Below are 15,464 nucleotides of genomic sequence, written 5' to 3' on the forward strand. Positions count from 1 at the left end.
GCAATTTTGAGAACATGATGTAGGCACACTTGAAAATGGCTGCTGGGGGGTTATCCATTCACAACATGGCTGTCACACAGGGCTGCAACTGAGGCGGGGGGGCAAATGGGGCATGTGCCCTGGGCGCTGCCCTGAGGGGGCACCAAAATGACAAAATAGTATTTGTATACTGAATGTTTTATTAATTCAATGTATAATAGAATAATAAAACTTGCTAACCTCTTCCCCGTATCATCAGCCCGTCCCACCCGATCATGCAGAGAGGGCATGCTACGGACCCCGTCGATAAGAGAATTCCATCTGGCGGGGTCCAAGGAGGCAGGCCTTCTCGGCAGTGGCGCCCGCCCTTTGGAACATCTTGCCCCCGGAGGTGAGATTAGCCCCATTGCTCCTAGCCTTCCGGAGGAAGTTGAAGACCTGGTTCTGCCACCGGGCTTGGGGCAGGGAGGAGAATCGCCATACTTGGGGTTGACTAGTGCCTTGAAGTGCCCCTCCTACATAATGACTGAAGGAGATCACAGCCATCTGGATTTTATGAGCTGGGGTAGTTAAGAAATTGTTTTAGAGGGATTTTATTAGAATTTTATTGTATATTTATTGTTCTATATTGTAAACCGCCCAGAGTACCTCCAGTCGGAGAAGATGGGCGGTGACAAATCTGATAAATAAATAAATAAATAACACCTCCCTCACCAACTCATGGGAGGAGTGTGCAGAATCCATGTTTGCCCCGGGTGACACAGACCCTAGTTGTGGGCCTGCTGTCACGGGGGAACATAATTAAAGAACACCTGTTTGCTACCTGCCAATCCTTTTTATTCACTCTCCTGCAGGATGCTCCCATCTCTTTTCCTTTTCCTTTTTCTGGCCAAATGACCATGCTTCCAAACAAAGGTGATAATAAAAGCTGATCCTTTGCTCTTTCTCCCCCATCTCCCCCCCTTTTTTTTTCTTTTTATAGAAAAGTTAAGTCAAACAGAAAGCATGGAATCAAGAGGGTTCTTCCCAGGTATGTGGTGGACTCCAACAGTATAGGAACTAGCCCCCCACAAAAAAGCAATAATGAGAACATTGTCTGATCCTGACTACTTCTGCCAAGAAATAGTAGTTGTTGGTACTTAAATACCAGTGTTTGAATGTAAAACCAATTATGGCCTTGAGATTATGTCCCTTGGATTCAGTCAGATAGTAATCAAAACAGAATCTTTTAAAAAAGAAAGATTACTGCCTTATTTTTTAATAATTAAAATAAAAGTTGAGTCCCAATTTTTATTTTAATAGTTTCAAAAGTTGAGTCCCAACTAGCTTTGGGTATCACTAATTATAGGCCATGACCAGCATTGGTTCTGGCATTCTTGGAAGTTTGCAGTGCTTTTGCTTGGGGCACATGGCTGCAAGCTCTCCAGTGAGAGCTGCAAGCTCTCCTATAATGCCCATGAGCATCACTACCTTGGAAATTCATGAAGAATGTTAAATGGACATACACACTGCTGATGTTGTGGGGGAAAGACATCGGGTGACCCATCAAATGGCACTTTGCTGTGTAGTTCCTGTTGAATGTAGACATCCTCTTGTTTCATTTGCCAGGTACTAATTCTATCCTTCCACACACACACCCTCCTGCCTCTAAACTAATCTTGACTCAGATTGTGTTGAAATTAGCTCATATTTATTATTTGAAACAGAAGAGGCAGTAAGGTTTTATTTCTAAGAATTTATTTTTCCCATCTGTCATTGGCTGACCATGGAAGAAATATGCTATACAAAACCAGGTTAATTTCTCTCTCTTTCTCTTTGTTTTGGTGCAGTGTCTCTTTTTTTATATAATAATTTTATTAAACATTACAATTAAAAAGATAAAAAAACTAATACAAACTAAAAAAAATGCTGTTTATTAAAAAAAAAGAATACAGTCCTTAAACTGTATTTAAAACTTCTTTAGCTAAGGATTGAAGGAAACTCACCCAGTGCTATAAAACTTGTTGCTCGGAAGGTTCTTAATAGTTGAAAAGCAATTGATAAGCAATTTCCAAAAGTGATTAAGGAATGAGGCTCAGCAAACCTTATGTCTATATAGGCTACATTACAGCTGTGAGCTTGGTGGAAATCCCTTGACTTCCAGCTGCTCAGTTCATGAGCCAACCACAAAAACTTAAATTTCTGCAGTCTACTCATGAGGAGCAGCGGTCTGGAGTACAAGTGAGCGATCTCCCAATCTCTCCTTTTTCTGGAGAGACTTTGCTGGCCAGAATTCTCTGACTGCTGATTTCCACTGCAATGCCATCCCTGCTCCTTCAGGTATGTCTAGTTTACCATGAATCCTCATTGGAAGTCCAGTAGGGGTTTATTTATGTAAGTTATTAAGTTATATTATTCATATAAGTTTTATATTAAGTTATTTGTATTATAATTTGTATAATAGTACATTACATTATATTATATTTTGTGATACTAGTATATTTTGTGCCTTCAAGTCAGCCTTGACTCCTGGCGAATACACGGACATGTCCATGCAGCTTCTTGGCAACATTCTTCAGAAGTGGTTTGCCATTACCTTCTTCTTCCTAGGGCTGAAAGAGAGTACCTGCCCAAAATTACCTAGCTGGCTTTGTGCCTAAGGCAGGGCTAGAACTCACAGTGTCTTGATTTCTAGCCTGATATGGGCTCACCCAGTATATATTATACACATTGAATTATTCCTTTGATACATTTAGGTGTACACAGAAGATAAGCTTTCTGGAAAAATGTAAAGTGGTTCTGAAATGTAAATTTAATCTATTTTATTTTTAATCATACAAGATCAAATCAATAATTCATTGATTGTAATGGACACTCCACCAGTATCACAGTACTATGGGAACTTATGTTCAATTAATGAGCTTCTAAGTGAGGCTACAGCAAAGCTACAGCAAGTAAGACCTGCCCCATAGTATTCTAAATGTTTCATTCAAGTAATTTCACTTGCATTGCTCATTCTGTAGTGACCTCTACTGGGTAATACATGAAGGTAGCATCCCATGCACTGTGGCATTACAGAAACCTTAGTAGCGTTTATCAGTTCAGGTGCCAACCACCAGGAATGTACTTGGAATGTTTAGAAAAATCTGGGAGTTGCACCTACTTGTAGGCTGTTTCTCTGTGTTCTCTGTGCGTATGAAAACATTTGTCTGAAGTGTACCTGCATTTGCTGCTAAAGAAACACTTGGATCAAGGCTCTAGTTGAAAAGTGGGCATTTTTGTGGCCAAGAGTCAGTCTGCCCTTCCTGCCTGCCTGCTTGCCTGCCTGCCTGCCTGCCTGCCTCCCTCCCCCCCTCCCTCTCTTCCTTTCTCCCTGATGATGCTATGATTCCACTGGGGGGAAGTCCAAAAAATTGCCTTATTTTGGTGCTATTTTAGGGCACATTAAGGTAGAAATGGGTGAGAAGCTTGCAGAGTCTTAAGACATCCCTTTCCACTCTTACTTTTGTAAAAAATAACATTTGTCATCAAATTTCCACAATATAATCTTATAATACTTTGGGAACTGCAAAATAGGGGTTCAGGGTAGATAGCCAGCTGGATTTAAGTTGTCCACTGTGCTGTAATCCAGTAATATTTACCTATACTAAGCCTAACGAACTTAATGGGCTTTCTTTTGAATAGATAGAAAAGGACATAATATTATGTATTGGTTTGAAAAAGATTGGGTTTTGGTTTGAAAAAGATATAATATTACGGTATTTTTTGTTGTTGTTTATTCATTTAGTCGCTTCCGACTCTTCATGACTTCATGGACCAGACCACGCCAGAGCTTCTTGTCGGTCGTCAACACCCCCAGCTCCCCCAGGGACGAGTCCGTCACCTCTAGAATATCATCCATCCACCTTGCCCTTGGTCGGCCCCTCTTCTTTTTGCCCTCCACTCTCCCTAGCATCAGCATCTTCTCCAGGCTGTCCTGTCTTCTCATTGTGTGGCCAAAGTATTTCAGTTTTGCCTTGAATATCATTCCCTCAAGTGAGCAGTCTGGCTTTATTTCCTGGAGTACGGACTGGTTTGATCTTCTTGCAGTCCAAGGCACTCTCAGGATTTTCCTCCAACACCACAGTTCAAAAGCATCGATCTTCCTTCTCTCAGCCTTCCTTATGGTCCAGCTCTCGCAGCCATATCTTACTACAGGGAACACCATTGCTTTAACTATGTGGACCTTTGTTGTCATTGTGATGTCTCTGCTCTTGACTATTTTATCAAGATTTGTCATTGCTCTTCTCCCAAGGATTAAGTGTCTTCTGATTTCCTGACTGCAGTAATCTTCGCACCTAGAAATACAAAGTCTTTCACTGCTTCTACATTTTCTCCCTCTATTTGCCAGTTATCAATCAAGCTGGTTGCCATAATCTTGGTTTTTTTGAGGTTTAGCTGCAAGCCAGCTTTTGCACTTTCTTCTTTCACCTTCATCATAAGGCTCCTCAGTTCCTCTTTGCTTTCAGCCATCAAAGTGGTATCATCTGCATATCTGAGATTGTTAACGTTTCTTCCAGCGTTTTTAACTCCAGCTTTGGATTCCTCAAGCCCAGCATGTTGCATGATGTGTTCTGCATACAAGTTGAATAGGTAGGGTGAGAGTATACAGCCCTGCCGTACTCCTTTCCCAATCTTAAACCAGTCCATTGTTCCGTGGTCTGTTCTTACTGTTGCTACTTGGTCATTATACAGATTCTTCAGGAGGCATACAAGATGACTTGGTATCCCCATACCGCTAAGAACTTGCCACAATTTGTTATGGTCCACACAGTCAAAGGCTTTAGAATACTCAATAAAACAGAAATAGATGTTTTTCTGAAACTCCCTGGCTTTTTCCATTATCCAGTGGATATTGGCAATTTGGTCCCTAGTTCCTCTGCCTTTTCTAAACCCAGCTTGTACATCTGGCAATTCTCGCTCCATGAATTGCTGAAGTCTACCTTGCAGGATCTTGAACATTACCTTACTGGCATGTGAAATGAGTGCCACTGTTCGATAGTTTGAACATTCTTTAGTGTTTCCCTTTTTGGTATGGGGATATAAGTTGATTTTTTCCAGTCTGATGGCCATTCTTGTGTTTTCTAAATTTGCTGGCATATAGCATGCATTACCTAATCAGCATCATCTTGCAAGATTTTGAACAGTTCAGCTGGGATGCCGTCGTCTCCTGCTGACTTGTTATTAGCAATGCTTCTTAAGGCCCATTCAACCTCACTCTTCAGGATGTCTGGCTCTAGCTCACTGACCACACCGTCAAAGCTATCCCCGATATTGTTATCCTTCCTATACAGGTCTTCTGTATCTTCTTGCCACCTTTTCTTGATCTCTTCTTCTTCTGTTAGGTCCTTGCCATCTTTGTTTTTGATCATACCCATTTTGGCCTGGAATTTACCTCCAATGTTTCTAATTTTCTGGAAGAGGTCTCTTGTCCTTCCTATTCTATTGTCTTCTTCCACTTCCGCGCATTGCTTGTTTAAAAATAATTCCTTATCTCTTCTGGCTAACCTCTGGAATTTTGCATTTAATTGGGCATATCTCCCCCTATCACTGTTGCCTTTTGCTTTCCTTCTTTCTTGGGCTACTTCTAGTGTCTCAGCAGACAGCCATTTTGCCTTCTTGGTTTTCTCTTTCTTTGAGATGTATTTTGTTGCCGCCTCCTGAACAATGTTGCGGACCTCTGTCCAGAGTTCTTCCGGGACCCTATCTACTAAGTCCAGTCCCTTAAATCGATTCTTCACCTCCACTGCATATTCCTTAGGAATATTAGTGAGCTCATATCTAGCTGATCTGTGGGTCTTCCCTAATCTCTTTAGTCTGATCCTAAATTGTGCAATAAGAAGTTTGTGATCTGAACTACAGTCAGCTCCAGGTCTTGTTTTTACCGACTGTATAGATGTCCACCACCTTTGGCTGCAAAGGATGTAGTCAATCTGATTTCGGTGTTGTCCATCTGGTGAAGTCCATGTATAAAGCCGTCTCTTAGGTTGTTGGAAGAGAGTGTTTGTTATGCAGTGAGTTGTCTTGGCAAAATTCTATCAGCCTACGTCCTGCTTCGTTTTGTTCTCCCAGGCCATGCTTACCTTTAATTCCAGGTGTCATTTGACTGCCCACCTTAGCATTCCAGTCTCCTGTGATGAAAATAACATCTCTTTTAGGCATGTTGTCCAGTAGGTGCTGCAGATCCTCATAGAACTGCTCTACTTCAGCTTCTTCAGCATCTGTGGTTGGGGCGTATATTTGGATCACTGTGATGTTAGATGGCTTGCCCTGAATTTGAATTGAGATCATTCTATTGTTTTTTGGATTGTATCCAAGCACTGCGTTAGCCACTTTACTATTAATTATGAAGGCTACCCCATGTCTTCTGTGGTCCTCTTGTCCACAGTAGTAGATCTGCTGGTCATTTGATGTGAAGTGGCCCAATCTTGTCCATTTCAGTTCACTGATGCCCAGAATGTCTATCTTTAATCTTGACATCTCACCAATAACCACATCCAATTTGCCCTGGCTCATAGATCTTACATTCCAGGTTCCAATGGCGTGTTGATCCTTAGAACATCGGATTCGCCGTTCACCACCAGCACCGTCGGCTGCTAGCTGTCCTTTCGGCTTTGAGCTAGCTGCGTCATCACGTCTGGGGCTAGTTGAGCTCATCCTCTGTTCCTCCCCAGTAGCATTTTGACCATCTTCTGACCTGGGGGTCTCATCTTCCGATGGTATACCGACATATCTCTGGTTGTACTGATCCATTTAGTTTTCACGGCAAGAATACTGGGGTGGGTTGCCATTACCTTCCCCAGGGATCGCCTTTAGTCTGACCTCTCTGTCATGACCTTCCCGTCTTGGGTGGCCCTTCACGGTTTAGCTCATGGCATCATTGAGGTGCTCAAGCTCCAGCACCATGACAAAGTAACGATCCTTTGCTGAAGACTGTATGTATTGTTGTAATTAAATTGAGTTAGTTTCATTAAATGCAGTAGAATTTACTTTTGAGCAAACATGCATGGAATTGTAAGGTGTTAAGCTGAGGTAGAGAAATTAAAGATGATGCTTTGCAGCCAACATTTAAGCCTAGTGTTGAGTGCTACTGGAAACAGATGTATCTGTGATCCCAGATGTGTTGACTGGTGATTTTTCCCTTGTCTTCGTGTTTGCAAACACAACCATAATATGCAAGGTTATTTAAACGTTTTAGGCCAAGGATTCATTTTCTTGCAGTCAGACTTCCATGGCTCTAGGATTACAAGAAAGAATGATCATCCCAGTGGGCCAACACAGAAAGAATGAGTTGGAATTTCATCTTCTTAAATGCATGCTTATCAGAGCCGTTCTGAAAACAATTGGCATGTGGAAAATTGCTGCAAGAAATTTCATACCAAGAGCCTTTGGCTTTCCTCAGAATTTCTTGGAAGTTTTGGCCAAGCAGGAGCCTCTCAATATAATTCAAGTTAGAATTTGTGGATGTGGAGCAGCAAAATGCTTCCTTGCATATCAGTAGCGTTCCCTTGCCCCACAGCCATAGGCTTACTGAGTGCTACTGATAGCTGTTTAGGGACAACAATTTTGAATTCCCATAATGCTCTCAAATGACACTCTGCAGTAGGACAGTATGAACAATTAAAAATGGCAGGCTATATCCACCCACTGTTCATCATGAGGAGAGCTAGGCAAACAGCTATGGAAGTAGGCCTGTCTTTCTGATTTTCTAATTTTCAATGCAAGCCCCCTTCCCTCATTCTGAAATTGTCTGTTCCCCAGGAGGCTCTACTATGTGGTATTCCTGAATGTAATAAACAAGAACTCTAATTGCTTAAGAGGACACCTTCATTTTAAAGAAAGCTATGATGCCAGTTTATATCAGTTGAAAATCTGGCCAAGAATTTACAATCCAGACTAGTTTATTACCATTAAGAGAGTAGTGGTGCCTATTCAAATTCCCAGCAGAAACCTCAGCTGTTGGAACTTGCCTTTATACTGACTTTTCTTTTCTTTTTTGAGCACCATAAATCATTTCCATTTTGCTTTATGGTTGGCCTTGTCTATGTACTACAAAGGTTTGTTTACTTGTGCCTTGCCTTTAGCTGTGCTGTGCTCTTAATCACTTACACTGTATTAGTCAACACTCAAGCTTCCACTGATTAAGGCATATCGGTGAACTGATAACTTAAAGTAACTAGGAATTGCTATCCAGTTTTGATGGGAAAAAGAGGAATTACAGGACCAGTGAAATCAAACAACATACCATATTCTTGGAGACACTGCAAGGGACTATAAAACACTGGGTAGAAGGGTGAAGAAGCTGGGTGCAACAAGGAGTTTTTCCTCACTGCTTCCTGTCAAGGATGTGGCCCAGGAAAAGGAAAAAAACAAAACAGAAGTGAACAACTGGATATGCAGATAGTGTCAGTCTGTGATGAGGGACTCCTAGCAAGAGATAGACTGTCCCTCACAAGAGCTAGGAAGGATGTGTTTGGAAGGTGCCTTGAAAAGCCAATCCAAAGGGCTCTGTGCTGAATCATATGGGGGAGGGAGAAGAAAGCCCCCCAAACAGAATGAATGAAGTATTGGATACAGGACTGGGAGTGACACCCAGCATGTGAGGGCATCCAATAATGAGCACATAAATGCAGGAAAGAATAGGTCAGGTTTATGACCCAAGGTTTCCAGTGACTCTACACAAATGCACAGAGTATAGAATACAAATGGGAAGATCTAGATTCAATAGGCATTACTGAAATGTGATGTCATGAAACGCAAAACTAAAATACAAGGGCATAAAGAGAAGAAGAGTGGCATTATATGTGATGAAGTGCGTACATGTGCACAGATCCAGAAACTTGAGCAGAAGGTACCAGTCAAGAATCTTTGAGTAAGAATGCAAGGAAGAGGAAATGACAAGGATATTATTATGAGCATGTGCTATAGACTGCCAACACAGGGAAAAGTTCTGGATAGTGGCCTCCTGGACCAAATTATAGAACTTTCAGGGAGAACAGAAATACTGTAGTAATCATAGGAGATTTCAACTACCCTGACATCTGTTGGAAAGCCAACCCAGCTAAGATTGCAAGACCCCCACCCCCGTGATGGCTATTTCATTTTATAGAAGGTTGAAGAAGAGGCAAGGGGATTTGCTTTCCTTGATTTTATCCCGACCAATATCAAACAGCAGACTGAAGAGATTAAAGTAGTGGGGACCTTTGGAAGAAGTTGGAACAACATGGTCATACATGCACATTAGATTTCAGGAAAGCCAATTTTAACAAGCTTAAAGAAATATTAAGTAGGATCCCATGGACCAAAACCTTCAGTTCAAAGGGAGCACAGATATTTGGGGACTTCTCAAATCAGATAGTGGGAGTATAACCACACAACAACGAATTTAGGTTGAGGATAGACCAAGGGGTTATGGCTAGACTCAACTCACGCCAAATAACCCTAAGTTTAGCATTACTTGAAGGCTCAAGACAAAATTACACATTTGCTTGATATGCACAATGAGGTTTCTGTCTTGTTTTCCCTAAATTAACTAGAGGTGTATATATACACTATATGTGTATGTGTAGAGAGTTGAATCTTACTTAAGATGTAGCATGTAGGGAGAACAGTCATATATCTTTCTGCGTATTGCATTAGAAGTAAAATCCACCCCACCCAAGTTGAAATTAACTAAGGGAAAATTACAAGAAAATTCTCCACCCAAGTATAATTATTTAGCGGAAAATGAAATACGGCTACATCTCAAGTAAACTGTAGTTTAGTCTTCAGATGATTTATGAATAGTATTTGTTTGCTCTTCATAAAACTCTAGAGAATTTTGGTTCCACTGAAATCTGCTTGTCCCTCTTGAGATAATCTATAGCACATGTTATATCTTTTGTCCCCATCACCTCTGTAGCTCTTTTTAGGACTTGGCTTCTACCACAGCGTCCTATGACGTCTGTCGCAACTAGGAGCCAAACAGAACAGGCACTTACATGCAGGGATGAACAATGGATCAGCTACTTTTTAGTTCATGTCAGTTTCTCATAAGTCCATTCATAGTTCCATCCCATTGTTCCATCAAGCTGGAGTTTGTTTTTAAAAGATCTTCACAAAGTTGTACTTAAATTTGTGTTGAAATATGCATTTTGAACATGTTTTCTCATCAACAGTACATTTCTAATGTATATGCATCTTAGAGTCGTTTGAGCATTGCAACATTTGTGATCTTGAAGAATAACCAATTCTGATTGACTCATTAGGTTGGTAGGTTTACTTCAGATTGTTTGTATTAGAACATACAAAAAATAAATCCCTCTCCCTATTAGTATATGAGGAGAACCTGGGAAATTGGGTAGTTTTTAAAAATTTATCATGAAAACAGGGACTATGCTAAATGCCTGAAATTTGATTTGAAACAGAACATATGAGAGTTATGGTAGTGATCTTCTCTGAGGCTTATCATAGCGTGAGTGTTCTTTCCAAGGCCAGGTAACCATTTATTTATTACTTCTGCTTAGCATACATTGAAATTCTGTTAATCTCCATCCTTTTCAGTTATGCTGTTTATTTTTAATTTTGACCGACAGGAAGCTCTGGCGTGGGCTGGTCCATGAAGTCACGAAGAGTCGGAAGCGACTAAACGAATAAACAACAACAAACATTTTTAATTTTACCTCCGGCACCAGTAATCTCTTGGTAATATAGGAACAGTATCTTTAACTGCTTGGTCCATAGTTATTATTTTTTTTCAGTTAGTAACTCAATACAGAGTTTTAATTTCAGGATATTTTGTGTTCCACGTTCTATCTTCCCAATCAAACAAGCCTCCCTTCAGCTCAGAGGAAAAACTTCCTACAACTAGAATTAAGAGTTAAACTAGTGAATTGCACAGTATAGGACAACTTGTCAGGGAAACATGAATAAGGTGGATTTATGCCGTTATGTGCTGAACTGATGCAGCACACAGAGTCTTCAGTTGCTTTTATATTGCATTCCTGATTAAAAACCAAACCAAGCCCAGAAAGCAAATCAAATTTGGGCATATTCATGAAAGTGAAAGAATTGTGTGAAGTTAATTGGCAAAACCCACCCCGTTCTTGCACGGAGGCAAAAATGAAGTTCACACAATTCTAGCAAATGGTGCACAATGCTAGAATAGCAGAGGCCTGCAAGCATGGTTTTCTGTGTGGTAATGTAGGATTTAACAGAGATCAGGTTTATGAAAAGGAGGCTTATCTGAAAAAACCAGCATTCTTTATGACAAAAAAAAGGGGCAGGGGAGGAAATTCCATATTTATACTCACATAATCTCACAGAATTCATTAGTTCTTGAGTTTTACCCCAGATAGGGTGCACATTTATTTAGATTTTCTCTGTTTTAATCATTGTTAGTACTGGCTTTCTTTCGTCTGAACCTCTTTCTTAGTAAAAGTTGCCTTCTAGTACATTTTTTTATTTTTATTTTTAAATCTGTCCACAAGAAATAGAAAATGTAGTCCATCTTCCTCTATAGAGACAGAATTGTGGGTCTCAATTAACTCAGGCTGGTTCTGCTTTCTGTATGAAAGATAAGTACAGTATTCAGCAGCTAAAAATGGCTTGTAGAATCCGGAGTGAGCAATGCTTTCTAAACGTTCAATTCTAAGGAAGGTAAGCTGTTTGTTGAAATATAATGCACAGGTCTAAGGACAGAAGTAGTTTTGATCACCATGTGGGGTGTTCTTTGTGGAAAAAGAAACAGAAGAAAACACTCTTCATATCCTTATCAACTACAGTATCCTTCTGAATAGAATACCTGCAATGAGTGCAGGAGGTATCATTTGATAGGTTTTGCACTTAGTTGTATAACTATTTGTACAATTATTTGCATAATTAATCATTGTACAATAATTTTAGCTATATGTAATCTTCTCTTATAGTCCTGAATTTGAATTATTGTACAATAAAACCTTGATATAAACAGACTTCCCTTTAGTGGACTTTGGATGCAATAGACAAAATTTTCCATATACTGTATGCTCCTGTGCAGGTATAAAATCCCATTCACTATTTTGTGCGTATGTAAAATGTGTAAAATCTCATTTGGATTTAATGGCCATTCTGCTTTATAGAACCTTTTGCCCAATTAGTCTGTTAAATTGAATGGTTACCTATATTTCTACATCTATATACAGGCTCTGACTCTTTTTGCTTTCTCTCTATACATACATATTCACTGCATTATTCTTAAAAGGAAAAGATTTAAATTTTAAGAAAGTTGGTCCTACATTTGACTCAGTTCTGAAAAAGCAATATACTGTAATGATTGCCTATTCTGACATACTCAGTCTCACAAGGGGATTCTTTATGAAAACTGATTTATTGAAAGAATAGTATGCAAATACGAAGAAAGCTGAGAATGAGCAAAAGCGCACCAAATACAAACAAAAAACCCTCGCTTCAAATCCAGTTCCGCCCCCGCTCCCGCTTAGCAACCACCCCCTCCCAGGTGTTAGCAACCGTTACCCACATCGGCCTGAGAAAGTAACCTTGAACAGAGTCACTAACCCAAACATACATTCCACAGTTGCAGTAAGAAGATTACAGCCTGGCACGGCTGGAAATTTCCACCCCGCAAACACGGGTTAGAAAAGTGACATGCGAAACGTTACGATGTTACAGAACATTGAAACGATGAACATGACATATACACATTCAAATTGGTTAGGCTTTCTGTTATTTTAAAACTCCAGTATGGCAAAATCCTTTTGAAACCTGACCCTGCTGGCCTCGTAGTGTCACAAGTATCATTGTGAATAAAATTTTACTTCTCCATATCTATTAACCCATTTTCTTTATTCTAAAATTGCACTAAATCATATTGTTTGGTAATGTTGAAGTTGCAGGCTTAATACATTGGCAGGGCACCAGTAGGCCAAGACTGTCCTAAAATATCTGTCCTGCCATGCAACAAGTTGTCCTGGCAACCAACTGTGTGATCTCCAAAACATACTTGCTTTATAGAACGTTTTAAAATGAACAATAAAAAAGCAACAAATCTAATTTTACTGCAGCCTGCTTCAATGGACATCTTGCACATTTCATGTAGCTCTATATCCAAAATGCTGCTTTATGTGGAGTAAAAAACAAAACATAATAATAATTAAATCAACAATGCAGAAGAAAGAAGGTGATCACATTTCTAAAAATAATATACTTCCAAGCAATGAAATTATGTTTGTTTGACTACAGGAGCAGGTGTGAAACCCTTGGAAGATTCTGGATAAATGCTGCTTTTAAACTTTACATTTTAATAAAAAAAGTTTGCAAAATGTAAGTAAGTGGAATGCAAAGCTATATATTTCCTAGTTACAGTTGCTGAACCTGTTTGACTCTTTTCATTTATTTAATGAATGGCAAATAACAAAGCTGTTGTGTGGGAAACAGTTTGTTTTGTGCTTCCAGTGGCAGCACACCTTTTTCAGTGCTTGATGGTCTTGCGGGTACCTGGTTGGACATCAGTTATGCACTGAAGAACACTTGTCACTTCAAATGAATAAGATATACAATAATACTTCTCAAATGCCCAAGTTCTTGAATGCTTTCTGGCACAGGCAATGTCCCATTCTCTGTTTATGAAGCCTTTGGGGGAAATGGGAAGAACTAAGTGTTCGGCAGCAAATATATATCATTGTTTTCCCAATACAAGGATATGTGTGCATGTGATTAGGGGAATGGTGTGGTGGTGGTGGGGGCTTAATCCAATCTACTTGTTCAGGTCTTTCCTCCACCCAATACTTCCTCACTGCAAACATCTTACAAACCCTTTCCCAGAAGAAGGGTTGTAAGAGAAAGGTGGGAAGGGTGATACATCCCTCCAGCAAAGAAATATTTATCTTAAATGCCCAAGCTTTGCACTGTCTGTAGGAATGCAAGTGGTGACCTTGGTCAATATGGTCAGTTTAAATAGATACACCCATTGCATCAGCCTGTACAAACAGTGGCAAGCTTTCACTTTGTAGACCAGTGTTTCTCAATCTTGGCAACTTTAAGATGTGTGGACTTCAACTCCCAGAATTCCCCAGCCAGCACATGTTACAACTAAAGAGGAGAAAGATATTAAATTTATATTTTAATGTGAGCATTCCTAATTCATACTTTTTAAACCATAACCATAGCAAGGCAGAACATAGTTAAAAATCATGTTCTACAATGCAACGTTGCAATGTGGTAACTCAACCTCTTCATTACAATGTAGATGAGGGGAAAGTATATACAAAGTTGCATTAAATATATATATACACACCCACACATACATACACACACACTCATGGACTGATTAAATCTTTTGCCACTTAGATGTTACTATATTCTTATTTTATTGTATTGTTATATTGAAATGGTTTTAAGTTTTAACTGCATTTTATTGTAAACTGCCCGGAGTCCCCCATGAGGGAGAGATGGGCGGTGAATAAATTTATAAAATAAATAAATAAATAAAATACTGTGTGTGTGTGTGTGTGTGTGTGTATGTATATATGTATGTATGTGTGTGTATGTGTATGTATGTGTGTATGTGTATGTGTGTGCGTGTGTGCGTGTGTGTGTGTATATATATATATATATATATGGAAAAGTGCATTAAAATGTATTCAGAAATATGCATGAGAATTTGTACAAATTTTCACACAGTCTTAAAAGAAGTTGCAAACAGATGCAGAAACAGGATGAAACAAACTTAATTTTAAGAACTGAATGAAACTGGATAGATTTGCCCATCTCTAGTTACAAGAAAAGTCTTTTCTGAATTTTTCCAAGTTATAAATAGCTTCCATCCAAGGCTGTCTTGATCATTCTGCTACAGAGGTTAGCAGTGGCTGTGTGCTATAGAAAAATTCAGCTGTTCTGATCAGTTCAGCTGGCTGGTAAATCTCTTCTGAGTCAGACCTCTCTTAAAAATTAATCTGTAACTTTCGACTGTCAAATAATATTTCTCAAACCACTTTTGCTTTTACCTTCTCCGGCTGTAAACTTGGAAAGACATCTAGAAAGCTTCCATACTGAAGTGCACCTTTCTCCCGTCCTTCTACTGAATAAAAAATAATGCAGGGTCCAGTTTCTCTGATGAATAAAACATAGCTGTTGACAAGACATGTCCAAAATCAAAGATGGTAGTGTAGTGTATACACACTTCCTTGTGATTAATTCAGCCTCACTGAGGGCTGTAGGCAGAGAAGGGCTACCAACCATCTGTCATTGGGAGAAGCTCTTTTCTTGTAATGAAGTCAGCTGCAAAGCAATTGTGAGTCTCTTTCTTCTTCAACAATTATCTCCTTTCACTGTGAACTTGATTAAAATCCAGCACGGAGCATGCAAACAAGATTTGTAAATTTGTACTCTGACAAAAGGGAAGGGAAAAACGATCTGCCTTACAAGAAAAAATACCTGCAGAATGGATAAGAAAAGAAAGGAACACATGCTGAGCCAAATAAAAGTATTTA

Source organism: Candoia aspera, chromosome 1 (genome assembly GCF_035149785.1).
Source record: "Candoia aspera isolate rCanAsp1 chromosome 1, rCanAsp1.hap2, whole genome shotgun sequence".
Lineage (NCBI taxonomy): Eukaryota > Metazoa > Chordata > Lepidosauria > Squamata > Boidae > Candoia > Candoia aspera.